The sequence below is a fragment of the Phyllobates terribilis genome, unplaced genomic scaffold (assembly GCF_046119375.1).
Source record: "Phyllobates terribilis strain yellow unplaced genomic scaffold, ASM4611937v1 Scaffold_4__5_contigs__length_816908805, whole genome shotgun sequence".
Classification (NCBI taxonomy): Eukaryota; Metazoa; Chordata; class Amphibia; order Anura; family Dendrobatidae; genus Phyllobates; species Phyllobates terribilis.
In genome coordinates, this window is record NW_027362764.1 from 492357774 (window position 1) to 492371205 (window position 13432).

Consider the following 13432-nt stretch of genomic DNA (forward strand, 5'->3'; position numbering starts at 1 on the left):
AAGAGAATGCCAAGAGTGTGCAAAGCAGTCATCAAAGCAAGAGGTGGCTACTTTGAAGAACCTAGAATATAAGACATATTTTCAGTTGTTTCACACTTTTTGTTAAGTATATAATTCCACATGTGTTAATTCATAGTTTTGATGCCTTCAGTGTGAATTTACAATTTTCAAAGTCATGAAAATACAGAAAAATCTTTAAATGAGAAGGTGTGTCCAAACTTTTGGTCTGTACTGTATATCACCGTAAGGTATGCTGCTGGTCATTATGAATTTGACAAGCGGGTTGTCGTCACGCCCCTCCCTGTCCCGCCACAGTTCTGCGGACTTTGTAACAGTTCAACAACATTTTTAAACTTTTCAAAGTGTTTTTAGCCCAGTTTTCTGGTATAAAAATTTTGATGAATGGGCTCCTTAATCTTTTCATTTTAATGGAGCTCTGGAATTCAAAAACAATCTGTGTTAGCTTTCGTAGCAGATGTCTCAATATGGAATTACAGTTAGGAAGGGGACATTTTCAAAAACACTGAACGTATGAACAGCAAAGTGGTTTTACAATAGAAAATACTAAGGAAGAGTTTTTCAAAAGTGATTTTTAGTAGTTTTTTTAAGCGGACCCACTCCAAATACCTCTGTGTGCACATAGCCTAAGGGACCATGGCCTACCAGACAATGGATCATGATGTTGGTGCTAAGATCTCCAAGGTAAATATCAAAAGCTGTCTACGTAACATCACATATAGTGATGAGCGAGCATACTCGCAAGTACTCGGTACTCGTGTAGTGAGCTGGCCGGCTCTGGCTGTTCTGTGATAATTGATATAGAGCCTGTTACAGAAGTGATTACACAGGATGATGTTGCCACCTTGTGGCCAGAGGTTGCACCTGCGCAGGGTGTGATGACAGAGAAAAAGACTGAGCCTCCTGTGTCCCGCCCTAGAGAGTCACGTGACCAAAGTGGGAAGCAGGAAAAAGCGCGCGAAGAGTCTGCTGTGGTCTGTGAAAAGAGCCAGGACGGTGTGCAGGCCCTCGTGTGTGGCGCAGGAGAAACTCTCAACGTGATTTCTTCTATCTAACACCATATCCTCGGAGCCTTCCCCAGCTTCTGCACTGCTGAAGGATACAGCTATTACACTCCCTGCTACTGGAGTGTGGACTACATAAGGGGACCCACCAGAGCTTCTATCCGGATCAGAGAGACTGTAAGCGGGACCTCTGGCGAGAGGCCGAAGTATCCCTTCCTTTCTTTCCGCGAATTCTGCTGTTCCTGTTTTTTTTTCCGGCTGGGACGCCCTCCTGCAAAGACAGACAGGCCTGCGACGGGGGACACATCCTTCTGGAGTAAAGGACTGGTAACGTGTGAGTAGGGACAGTGAGGGTCAGCTTATCAGTACACGTTATTACTGTGCATATTTACGGTTGTCATTTATTGTTTTTCTTTGCTGTGTTAAAAATGTATACGAGTAAAGATACGGTTATCAAGATAGAGTCTGTGTGTGGGGATCTTGCTGGGCCAGATGATAGATACCAATGCGCGGCCTTGCCCGCGGTCACTTCACTCGCCCGATACTCGGGTCCCCTCCCTGCATGTTTGGCGCTCTTTAGAGCGCCAATCAACATGCAGGGATTGCCTGCCACTCATTGTAATGCCGCAGCCATTTGGTTGTGGGCATTACAGTGATTGGCTGGCCGCACAGCGTCATCAGGTCTATATCAGACCTGGCGCCGCCGTGCTCATCACAGTCACTCCGGAATCAGGCAGAGTAGGGAGAGGTGTTGCTGAGCTAGGGAGATATTTGCTTGTATATTAGGTAGTGTAGGGAGAAAAAAAGTACATTACACATATCCAACTTAACAAACAGTCCTTCTGAGGACTAATCCATCTGCAGAGATATCAGGCAGGCAGTGTATATAGGCAGGCAGGCAGGCAGTGTATATAGGCAGGCAGTGTATATAGCAGACTGCAGTGCATATAGCACAAGAGGCTCCATTCCAGTTCTGCTTTCTGCTGCTGTTAGATATTTCTAGACAAAAGCCCAGGTCTCAGGGGCCAGGAATACTTTTTTTTGGATCTCAATCCTCATTATTTGCTTAAAAAGCAATTCAGAGAACACCGTTTTTCTGCGCCATTTGCTTGTTGGCACTGCAGAATACAGCCAGGTCCTTTACATATTACAGCACTAAAAATCCAGCTATTTAAAAATGAGTTTTCTCCGTCACACGGATCACATATACGTTTTCAGAAAATACTGCCATTTTTGGCCTCCATTCAAATTTTTTTTCACTGTGTCAGTGAAGTTTTTGACACCGGTTTGCTGTTCAAAATAGTTACCTACAGGCCAGGTATTCAAAACTGTGTTTTCTCCGTCACACGGATCACATATACGTTTTCAGAAAATACTGCCATTTCTGGCCTCCATTAAAAATTTGTTACAGTGTGTCAGGGAAGCAATTGACACCGGTTTACTGTTCAAAATAGTTATCTACAGGCCAGGTATTTAAAACTGTTTTCTCCGTCACACGGATCACATGTACGTTTTCAGAAAATACTGCCATTTTTGGCCTCCATTCAAATTTTTTTCACTGTGTCAGTCAAGTTTTTGACACCGGTTTGCTGTTCAAAATAGTTACCTACAGGCCAGGTATTTAAAAATCTGTTTTCTCCGTCGCACGGATCACATATACGTTTTCAGAAAATACTGCCATTTCTGGCCTCCATTAAAAATTTGTTTCAGTGTGTCAGTGAAGCAAATGACACCAGTTTGCTGCTCAAAATAGGTACCTACAGGACAGGTATTTAAAACTGTGTTTTCTCCATCACACGGATCACATACACGTTTTCAGAAAATACTGCCATTTCTGGCCTCCATTAAAAATTTGTTTCAGTGTGTCAGTGAAGCAATTGACACCAGTTTGGTGTTCAAAATAGTTACCTACAGGCCAGGTATTTAAAACTGTGTTTTCTCCGTCACACGGATCACATATACTTTTTCAGAAAATGCTGCCATTTCTGGCCTGCATTAAAAATTTGTTTCAGTGTGTCAGTAAAGCAATTGACACCAGTTTGCTGTTCAAAATAGTTACCTACAGGCCAGGTATCTAAAACTGTGTTTTCTCCGTCACACTTATCACATATACGTTTTCAGAAAATACTGCCATTTTTGGCCTCCATTCAAATTTTTTTTCACTGTGTCAGTGAAGTTTTTGACATCGGTTTGCTGTTCAAAATAGTTACCTACAGGCCAGGTATTTAAAACTGTGGTTTCTCCGTCACACGGATCACATATAAGTTCGCTACAAATTCAGTCATTTGTAATGAGCGTGGAAGATAATGTCCTCCATTTAAAATGGACAAGGCACGTGGCAAGGGACGGGGAACTGGACGTGATGGTGATGGTACATGCAGAGGCCGAGGACAAGGCCGTGGGCAAGCTGAAATTGTGCCACAACAAACACCCACATCTTCTCGCCCGACCTTCCTGTCCCAATTCCCAGTGGACCGCAGCACACCACTATTTAACCCAGAGCAGTGTCAAAAGGTTGTTGGCTCGATAGCGGATAATGTTTCCAGTCACTTAGCCACCACCACCACCCTGTCTTCCACACGGTCAAGTCTCAGTAGCCGTGAGTCTGGATCGCATATTCCTCACCCTGATTCTCCTTCCTCCCACCATGCCGAGTGCCCGGAGACAACTGATCCCACACTTGGACATTCTGAAGAGCTGTTCACTGTTCCATTTATAGATTCGGGCCTCTCGCCCGGTCCACCTGAAGCGGGGCAAGAGGAGATCGCATGTAGCGATGCCCAAATATTTGAGCAGCCACGGTCACACGAAGGTGATGGTGGGAAAGTGTCACAAGAGGTGGACGATGATGAGACACAATAGCCAGAAAGTCAGGAGGAGGACCAGAGTGCGGAAGTGGAAGATGAGGTGGATGATATAGTAACTGACCCAACCTGGCAGGAGGACATGCAGAGCGAGGACAGCAGCACACAGGGGGAGGGAGGCAGAGCACCCCAACAGGCAGGAAGAAGCAGTGTGGTGGCCGCAGAAAGAAGGCAGGCAACCATTCCCCGTAACACCAACACAAAGGAAGTTGCCAGTACAACTGTTAGGTCTTCCCGAGTCTGGTTGTTTTTTAAAGACTGTGCCGATAACCCCAAAAAGGCCATTTGCACCACCTGCCAGGCCAGCATCAGCAGGGGTGGCAAAACGACCAGCCTGACCACCACCAGCATGATCAGGCACATGGCAGCAAAGCACCCGACTTTGTGGGTCAAACCCCAGGGTCCAGGAACAGAGTCTGCTTGTGGCACCATTGCTTCTTCCACTGTTGTGCATGCAAGCCAATCCCCTGTCTATGGTGCATGCGAAGATGCCTCCTGCCCTGCACCTGTCGTTGCACATTCACAAGCAGCAGCATCAGGAAGCACATCCACGTCTTTGTCCCAGCGCAGTGTTCAGTTGTCCATACCCCAGTCCTTGGAACGCAAGCGCAAATACGCAGCCAACGCCCCACAGGCCACACTACTAAATTCTCACATTTCACGACTGCTTGCGCTCGAAATGTTGCCTTTTAGGCTAGTGGAGATGGAAGCATTCCGCAACCTGATGGCAGCGGCCATCCCTCGGTACTCGGTCCCCAGCCACCACTATTTCTCCCGGTGTGCCATCCCCGTATTACACAAGCACGTGTCCCAAAACATTAGCCGTGCCCTCAGCAACGCAGTTACCAGGAAAGTCCACCTAACCACAGACACGTGGACAAGTGCTTGTGGGCAGGGAAGGTACATCTCACTAACGGCACACTAGGTTAACATAGTGGAAGCCGGGACCCAGTCGGACCTTGGGACGGAACACGTCCTCCCGACGCCAAGGATTGCCGCCCCTAGGTCAATCAGGGTTGCCCCCACGGTCTGCAGCTCCTGCACCTCATCCTTCTCAGCCTCCTCCTCTTCAGCCTCCATCTCCGAAATGACCATATCAGTCACAAGCTGGAAGCACTGCAGCACTGCCTCGGCCAAGCGGCAACAGGCTGTGCTGAAGCTAATATGCTTAGGTGACAAAGCACACAATGCTGAAGAGTTGTGGACAGCTCTGAAAGAGCAGGCAGATCTGTGACTCACACCGCTGAACCTAGAGCCAGGCATGGTTATGTGTGACAATGGCCGGAACCTGGTGGCGGCTCTGAGGCGAGGCGAGCTCACACACGTACCATGCCTGGCCCATGTGCTTAACCTCGTGATTCAGCGGTTTCTCAAATCCTACCCGGAGCTGCCGGATCTGCTTGTTAAAGTACACCGCCTGTGTGCCCATTTTAGAAAGTCAGCTACAGCATCCGCCGCCCTTGCCATGTTTCAGCAACGTTTGCAGCTTCCGACTCACAGACTGGTGTGTGATGTCCCCACGCGTTGGAACTCTACACTGCAGATGTTGGGAAGGATTTGTGATCAGAAGAGGGCAGTTGTTGAGTACCAGCATCAACAAGGCCATCGGTATTCAGTTCAGACTCCACACATAAGACCTCAGGAGTGGACATGGATGTCAGACATATGTACCATCCTCCAAAACTTTGAGGACTCCACCAAGATGGTGAGCGGCGATGACGCCATAATTAGCGTCACCATCCCGCTTCTCTGTCTTTTGAAACTCTCTCTGCTCACAATCAAAGAGGATGCATTGCAGGCGGAGCACGATGAGATGGAGCAAGGAACCATACAGGGTGACTACACACAGCCCAGCCTCATCTCATCCCAACGTGAATTGGGGGACAATGAGGAAGAGGAGGAGGAGGAAGAACAGGAGCTAGTTTCATGCGCTATAGATGGTACTGACTCGCCCAGGGGGATGGGGACGACTCGGTACCCGGGCCTTTGCCTGGCCTTGAGGATGTCGGGGTGGTCGGCTCCCGGGCCTGTACCCTGGGGTCAGCTTTTAAAAAGGGATTGTTTGTTAATTGTTAATTTTATGAAAGTTCGTAACGCCACCTGTGGTTTCTGGTGAGAATCACCAGCGCTGCGGCAGTCAACTGAGGTCGGTGATAATGCAGCTCGATGGTATAGCTCCCCACAGGTGGAGCTAGGCCTCAGGGTAGCATACGGAGAGGGGGATGCAGGACAGGCGAGACCTGTAGTTCTCCAGGGATTCCGGTTATGCCTTACTGGGTCGTAAAGATCCCGGTAAGCTCGGACCCGGTGTCCGGTATATGTTTCGGGGTGAGCTGGGTAAGCTCCTCTGCCCCCATTGCTACTCACTTTCCACTCGCCTTCGGCCGTGCCCGGGCCCTCACTAGGCTACTCACACTAACGGCAGCTTGCCGCTCTTCACCGCTCTTACAGGCGTCGGCACACCTTAAGCTCACTTACTTCAGCTCCTGAGTCTAGACTGGGCTTCAGGACCGCTGGAGGCCTAGCTTGCCTCACACAGCAACCCTCGTGCTTCTCCGCACACACAGCTCTTCACTCTCTGTGCACTCCAGACTAACTACTCGACTCCAGACTCTAGACTGAACTGCCTAGCTCCACCTTCCCTATTTATATCCCTAACGGGCTCCCTCTGCTGGTCTGAGGTGGAAGGTGGAGATGTGTGAATGTTTATGGGGGCCTCTTGTGGAGGATTCCATCAATGCACTCTTTTAGGATCTGTGGTACCAAGCGCAGCTGGGCGCCACAGTACTACCTGCACAGCTGTCATACCGTCTGTTCAGCGTGGATGGTCAGAGGACAGAGAGGAGGAGGAAGAGGAGGAGGAGGAGAGCATGGTTAGTCATCCTCTTGGTGAGGATATGGAAGTCTAGCCTGTTAGTAGTCTGGCATGCATGACTGAGTTTATGTTACGCTGCCTTTCCTCACGTTCTCAAAATTTTGGGTGACAGTCATTACTGGTTGGTGACACTTCTAGACCCACGCTACAAGGAGAACTTTATATCTCTTATTCCTGAGGCTGACAGGTCTAGAAAAATGGGGCTGTACCAGAAGGCCCTTATTGTGGAACTATTAAAAAAATTCCCATCTGAAAATGCTGGCGGCAGAGGTCACACTTCGTTGGACAACCAAGGAGTACAGGCGAGAGAGACACAACTTCAATCCAGCAGAGGCAGGGGAACACTGTCAAAGTTCTGGGAGAATTTTCTCAGCCCCTCCCATCGCACAAGCCCTGAGGCGCGGGGTACTCTCACAAGGAGTGCAAAGTTTGGGAAGATGCTGAGGGAGTACCTTGCCGACCGTACCAATGTCCTCCGTGATTCCTCTGTGCCTTATAATTATTGGGTATCCAAGCTGGATACGTGGAATGAACTGGCTCTCTATGCCTTGGAGGTCCTGGCCTGCCATGGCACCAGCGTTTTATCAGAGTGGGTTTTTAGTGCCGCTGGTGGAATTATAACTGATAAGTGCATCCGCCTGTCAACTGAAAATGCTGAGAGGCTGACTCTTATAAAATGAACAAGGGCTGGATTGGGCAAGACTTCTCAACACCACCGAATGATAGCAGAGTAACATAAACTCAAATCCAGTGTCTTTTCTTGGGAGGTGTATTCCCATGCACCTTTTCACACCCAGACATGGGTATACGCTTCCTGATTTTGGCTATTTGCTCTTGTCCTCTTCCTTCTCCTCATCCTCCACCACCATATCACTAGGGTGACCGTGGTCCGTGATGCAACACCCACATAATTTTTTTAAAGGGTGTTTATGATGGCCGTAAAAAAAAAAAATTTATACAGGGGTAAATGTTTGTCAGCCCATACGCTTAGTGCATGGGCATTACAAGTATAGGAGGCCCGCTCCTTTCTAACGGGAACATTTTTTTATGAGGCCCTCCTCCACATCTCTTCCAAGGAGCATTGGAGTGCCTCCAAATTTTAATCAACCCTTGTATTCACTGCATAGGCAAACACAATGGGAGACCCACTTCCTAAAAATGGGAACATTTTTTTATGAGACCCTCCTCCACGTCTCTTCCAAGGGGCATTGGAGTTCCTCCCAATTTTTGGCAGCCATTGCATTCACTGCATAGGCAAACACAATGGGAGACCCCTTCCTAATAATGGGAACATTGTTTTCAGGAGGCCCTCTGACCTCCACCTCTCTTCCAAGGGGTATTGGAGTGTCTCCAAATTTTTGGCAACCCTTGCATTCACTACATAGGCCAGCAGTATGGGAGACCCACTTCCTAATAATGGGAACACTGTTTTGAGGAGGCCCTCTGACCTTCCTGTCTCTTCCAAGAGGCATTGAAATGCCTCCAAATTTTTGTCAACCCTTGCATTCACTGCATAGGTCAACACTATGGGAGACCCACTTCCTAATAATGGGAACATTTTTTCATGAGGCCCTCTACATCTCTTCCAAGGGGCATTGGAGTGCCTCCAAATTTTTGGCAACCCTTGCATTCACTGCATAGGCAAACACAATTGGAGACCCACTTCCTAATAATGGGAACATTGTTTTCAGGAGGCCCTCCTCTAAGTCTCTTCAAAGGGGTATTGGGGTGCATCCAAATTTTCAAAGTGGTATTGGGGTGCGTCCAAATTTTGGGCAGTCCTGCCACTCACTGCATATGCAATAACAGTATAGGAGACGCACTCTTTAGTAATGGGAACAATAAAACATAGTCAGCTGATGGCTCTCTAAGAATAGTGAGGGCAGACTGCTGGCCCTTTAAGAATAGTAAAAGCCGCCTGATGGCCCTATTAAAATAGGCTTTGTGACTTTCAGAGTCCCTCCTTCATAAATGAAACACAATGTGTCTGATGATATCTCACACACCACATGGCCAGATAAGGTTGTAAAATGTTAAAATGACATTTCCTGGTAAATGCATTTGTCACGGTTGAAAGCAATGCAATAGTGAAAAAACGCATGAAAAACGCTACGTGTGAACATAGCCCAAGGTGTGGAGGAGCATTTTTGTTTTTGGTTATTTATTTTGCTTTATATACAAGTCATTACCCTGGAAAGGATGTTCCTTAACATATTTCTCAGGAAAATCCATTTTGGTTTCGTTTTAGTATGTTTTATTGTGAGTCCGTAAAAGTGGCATAATACCTCTGACAATGTTGTTGACAGAAGTGACCTGGGAGTCAGAAATGCTTAAAGAGGTCTTCCCCATGCTGTCCCCATGTCACTTGAGCACTGTTCTCATCGATTTGGGCAATTTTTAGGCCCTCTGCAGACTGCCGGGGGGAGCCGCCTGAAAAATGCTTGAGTTTCCCATAGACTTACATTGGGCTCGTTGCTCGGGTCGAGCACCCGATTATTCCAATGTGCTCGACCCGAGCATCGAGCACCCGAGCATTTTAGTGCTCGCTCATCACTAATCACATACACACATGAAACAAAATGTAAAGATTAGTGAAGAAAATAATGTAAAAAATAATCATGTAAAAATAATTAAAAATAAAAAAAATATAAATATATACACACGTGGTCAAAATTGTTGGTACGCCTCGTTTAATGAAAGAAAATCCCACAATGGTCACAGAAATAACTTAAATCTGACAGAAGTAATAATAAATTAAAAATCTATGAAAATGAACAAATGAAAGTCAGACATTGCTTTTCAACCCTGTTTCCACAGAATTAAAAAATAAATTAAACTCATGAAATAAGACTGGACAGAAATGATGGTACCCCTGAAAATGTGACAAAAGGGACATGTTAAATCAAGTTGTGTCCACTAATTAGCATCACAGGTGTCTGCAATCTTGTATTCAGTCAGTGGGCCTGTATATAGGGCTACAAATACTCACTGTGCTGTTTGGTGACATGGTGTGTACCACACTCAACATGGACCGGAGGAAGCAAAGGAAAGAGTTGTCTCAGGAGATTAGAAAGAAAATTATAGACAAGCATGTTGAAGGTAAAGGTTATAAGACCATGTCCAAGCAGCTTGATGTTCCTGTGATTACAGTAGCACATATTATTCAGAAATTTAAGATCCATGGGACTGTAGCCAACTTCCCTGGACGTGGCCGCAGGAGGAAAATTGATGACAAATCAAAGAGACGGATAATACAAATGGTAACAAAAGAGCCCAGGATAACTTCTAAAGAGAGTAAAGGTGAACTTCAAGCTCAAGGAACATCAGTGTCAGATTGCACCATAAGTCGTTGTTTGATCCAAAGTGGACTTCATGGGAGACGACCAAGGAGAACACCATTGTTGAAAAAAAATCATAAAAAAGCCAGACTGGAATTTGCCAAACTACATGTTGACAAGCCGCAAAGCTTCTGGGAGAATGTCCTATGGACAGATGAGACAAAAATGGCAGTTTTTTTCAAGGCACATCAGCTCTATGTTCACAGATGGAAAAATGAAGCATATCAAGAAAAGAACACTGTCCTTACTGAGAAACATGGAGGAGGCTCTGTTATGTTCTGGGGCTGCGTTGCTGCATCTGGCACAGCGTGTCTTGAATCTGTGCAGGGTACAATGAAATCTCAAGACTATCAAGTGATTCTAGAGAGAAATGTGCTGCCCAGTGTCAGAAAGCTTGGTCTCAGTCGCAGGTCATGGGTCTTGCAACAGGATAATGACCCAAAACACAGCTAAAAATACCCAAGAATGGCTAAGAGGAAAACATTGGACTATTCTGAAGTGGCCTTCTATGAGCCCTGGCCTAAATCCTATTGAGCATCTATGGAAAGAGCTGAAACATGGTGTCTGGTAAAGGCAACCTTCAAACACGAGACAACTGGAACAGTTAGCTCATGACGAGTGTACCAAAATACCTGTCGAGAGGTGCAGAAGTCTCATTGACAGCTACAGGAATCGTTTGATTGCAGTGATTGCCTCAAAATGTTGTTCAACAAAATATTAAGTTAAGAGTACCATCATTTCTGTGCAGGCCTATTTCATGAGTTTAAATTTTTAAAAATTCTGTGGAAGCAGGTTTGAAAAGCAATGTCTGACTTTCATTTGTTTATTTTCATAGATTTTTAATTTATTATTACTTTTGTCAGATTCAAGTTATTTCTGTGACCATTGTGGGTTTTTCTTTCATTAAACGAGGGGTACCAACAATTTTGACCACGTGTATACACTGTGTTCCAAATTATTATGCAAATAATATTTTCTCAGATTTTCCAAAATTACCTATATGAATTGCAGTCATTGTAATTTTCCAGTCAAATAACTATTAGAGTACAATTAAAAGGTTTTTGTACAAACTGTCTATGATAACAGTATATTTTTAAAAAAATAAAAAACTCAAACTGCACTCAAAATGCATGTTCCAAATTATTATGCACAGCAGAGTTTTCAACCTTTTCATTTTAATAAAGAACAAAAAATTGTCATTTTTGAAATTATAAGCATTAGCAGGTTATTACAAACTGAAATCAAACAGTTTTCAACTCAAAACTTTATTCTAGGTGATGTTACATTTGCACATAGGACTGCTTGTTCGAAAGGAGCTTCTGAACTCTCTCGTCCATTGAATTTGTCAGGTTTTGGATGGTTTCTGCTTCAATTGTTTTGCATGAGGACAGAATACCCTCCCAGAGCTGTTGCTTAGATGTGAACTGCCTCCCGCAATCATAGACACTCCTTTTGATGATGCTCCAGAGGTTCTCAATGGGGTTGAGGTCAGGGGAGCATGGGTGCCACACCATAAGTTTGTCCCCTTTTATGCCCATAGCAGCCAGAGATGCAGATGTGTTATGTGCAGCATGAGACGGGGCATTATCATGCATGAAATGATCTCGATGGTCCAGATGGATGGAGTGGAGAATGGCTGGTTGATGGACACCCCATGCAAACACGGCTACGGCGCTAACAAGGAGGAGGTGGAGTAATGTTTTGGGCTGGAATCATGGGGAGAGAGATTGTCAGCCCTTTTAGGATCCCTGAAGGGGTAAAGATGAACTCCATAATGTATGTTGAGATTCTCAAACAGCACTTCCTTCCATGGTTCAAGAAGAAGAACCGTGCATTCCGCAGCAAGATCATTTTCATGCATGATAATGCCCCGTCTCATGCTGCACATAACACATCTGCATCTCTGGCTGCTATGGGCATAAAAGGGGACAAACTTATGGTGTGGCACCCATGCTCCCCTGACCTCAACCCCATTGAGAACCTCTGGAGCATCATCAAAAGGAGTGTCTATGATGGCGGGAGGCAGTTCACATCTAAGCAACAGCTCTGGGAGGGTATTCTGTCCTCATGCAAAACAATTGAAGCAGAAACCATCCAAAACCTGACAAATTCAATGGACGAGAGAGTTCAGAAGCTCCTTTCGAACAAGGGGTCCTATGTGCAAATGTAACATCACCTAGAATAAAGTTTTGAGTTGAAAACTGTTTGATTTCAGTTTGTAATAACCTGCTAATGCTTATAATTTCAAAAATGAAAATTTTTTTGTTCTTTATTAAAATGAAAAGGTTGAAAACTCTGCTGTGCATAATAATTTGGAACATGCATTTTGAGTGCAGTTTGAGTTTTTTATTTTTTTAAAAATATACTGTTATCATAGGCAGTTTGTGCAAAAACCTTTCAATTGTACTCTAAGGGTATGTGCACACGATGCAGAAATGAAGCAGAAAATTTCTGCATCATTTCTGCATCTCCCTGGCAGAAAAAACGCATGCAGATTGTGCATGCGTTTTTCCTGCAGAATACATGCGGATCCACATGCAGATTCACATGCGTTTCCGCATGCAGATTGACAAGCGCTTTACAGGCGATGTTAGCATCACCTGGAAAGTGCTTGATAACTAGGTCACACTATATAAATCCATGCAAACAGCATGGATTTATACAGTGTGAACCGAGAGAGTGTATATACTTACCTCCGATGGCCCGCGCTGTCCTGCTCAATCTGTTCTCCCTCGCCGGCAACTTTGAATTGAAAGACCTGCCGACGTCAGCGTCACGTGACCCGTCACATGACTCTGACGTCACCGCAGGTCCTACAACTCACTGCAAGTGCCGGGAACCAAGCGGGAGCGCTGCGCGGGCCGACAGAAGGTAAGAATACATTTATTTTTTATTTTATTCTTCTTTTTACAGCTTTTTTAATGGTACCTGGGTGTGGATGAGACTCTCCTCTCCTCCACACCCGGGTACCATCCGCACATTAGAACGCACCAATTACGCAAGTACAAATGCTGTCTTGCGGAATTGGCGCGTTCTAATGCAAGTCAATGGCGGCGAAATCGCCGCATTTCCGCAAAATTAATTGACATGCTGCGGATTTTTGACCGCAGCGTTAACGCTGCGGAAAAATCCGCATCATGGGCACAGCACATGCGGATTTCCATTGGGGAACATTGCTTCCCTTCTACCATGCGTTTTTCATGCGTTTCCGTGGCGTTTACGCAACTGCAAAAACGCCGCGGAAACGCATGAAATACGCATCGTGTGAACACAGCCTAATAGTTATTTGACTGGAAAATTACAATGACTGCAATTCATATAGGAAATTTGGGA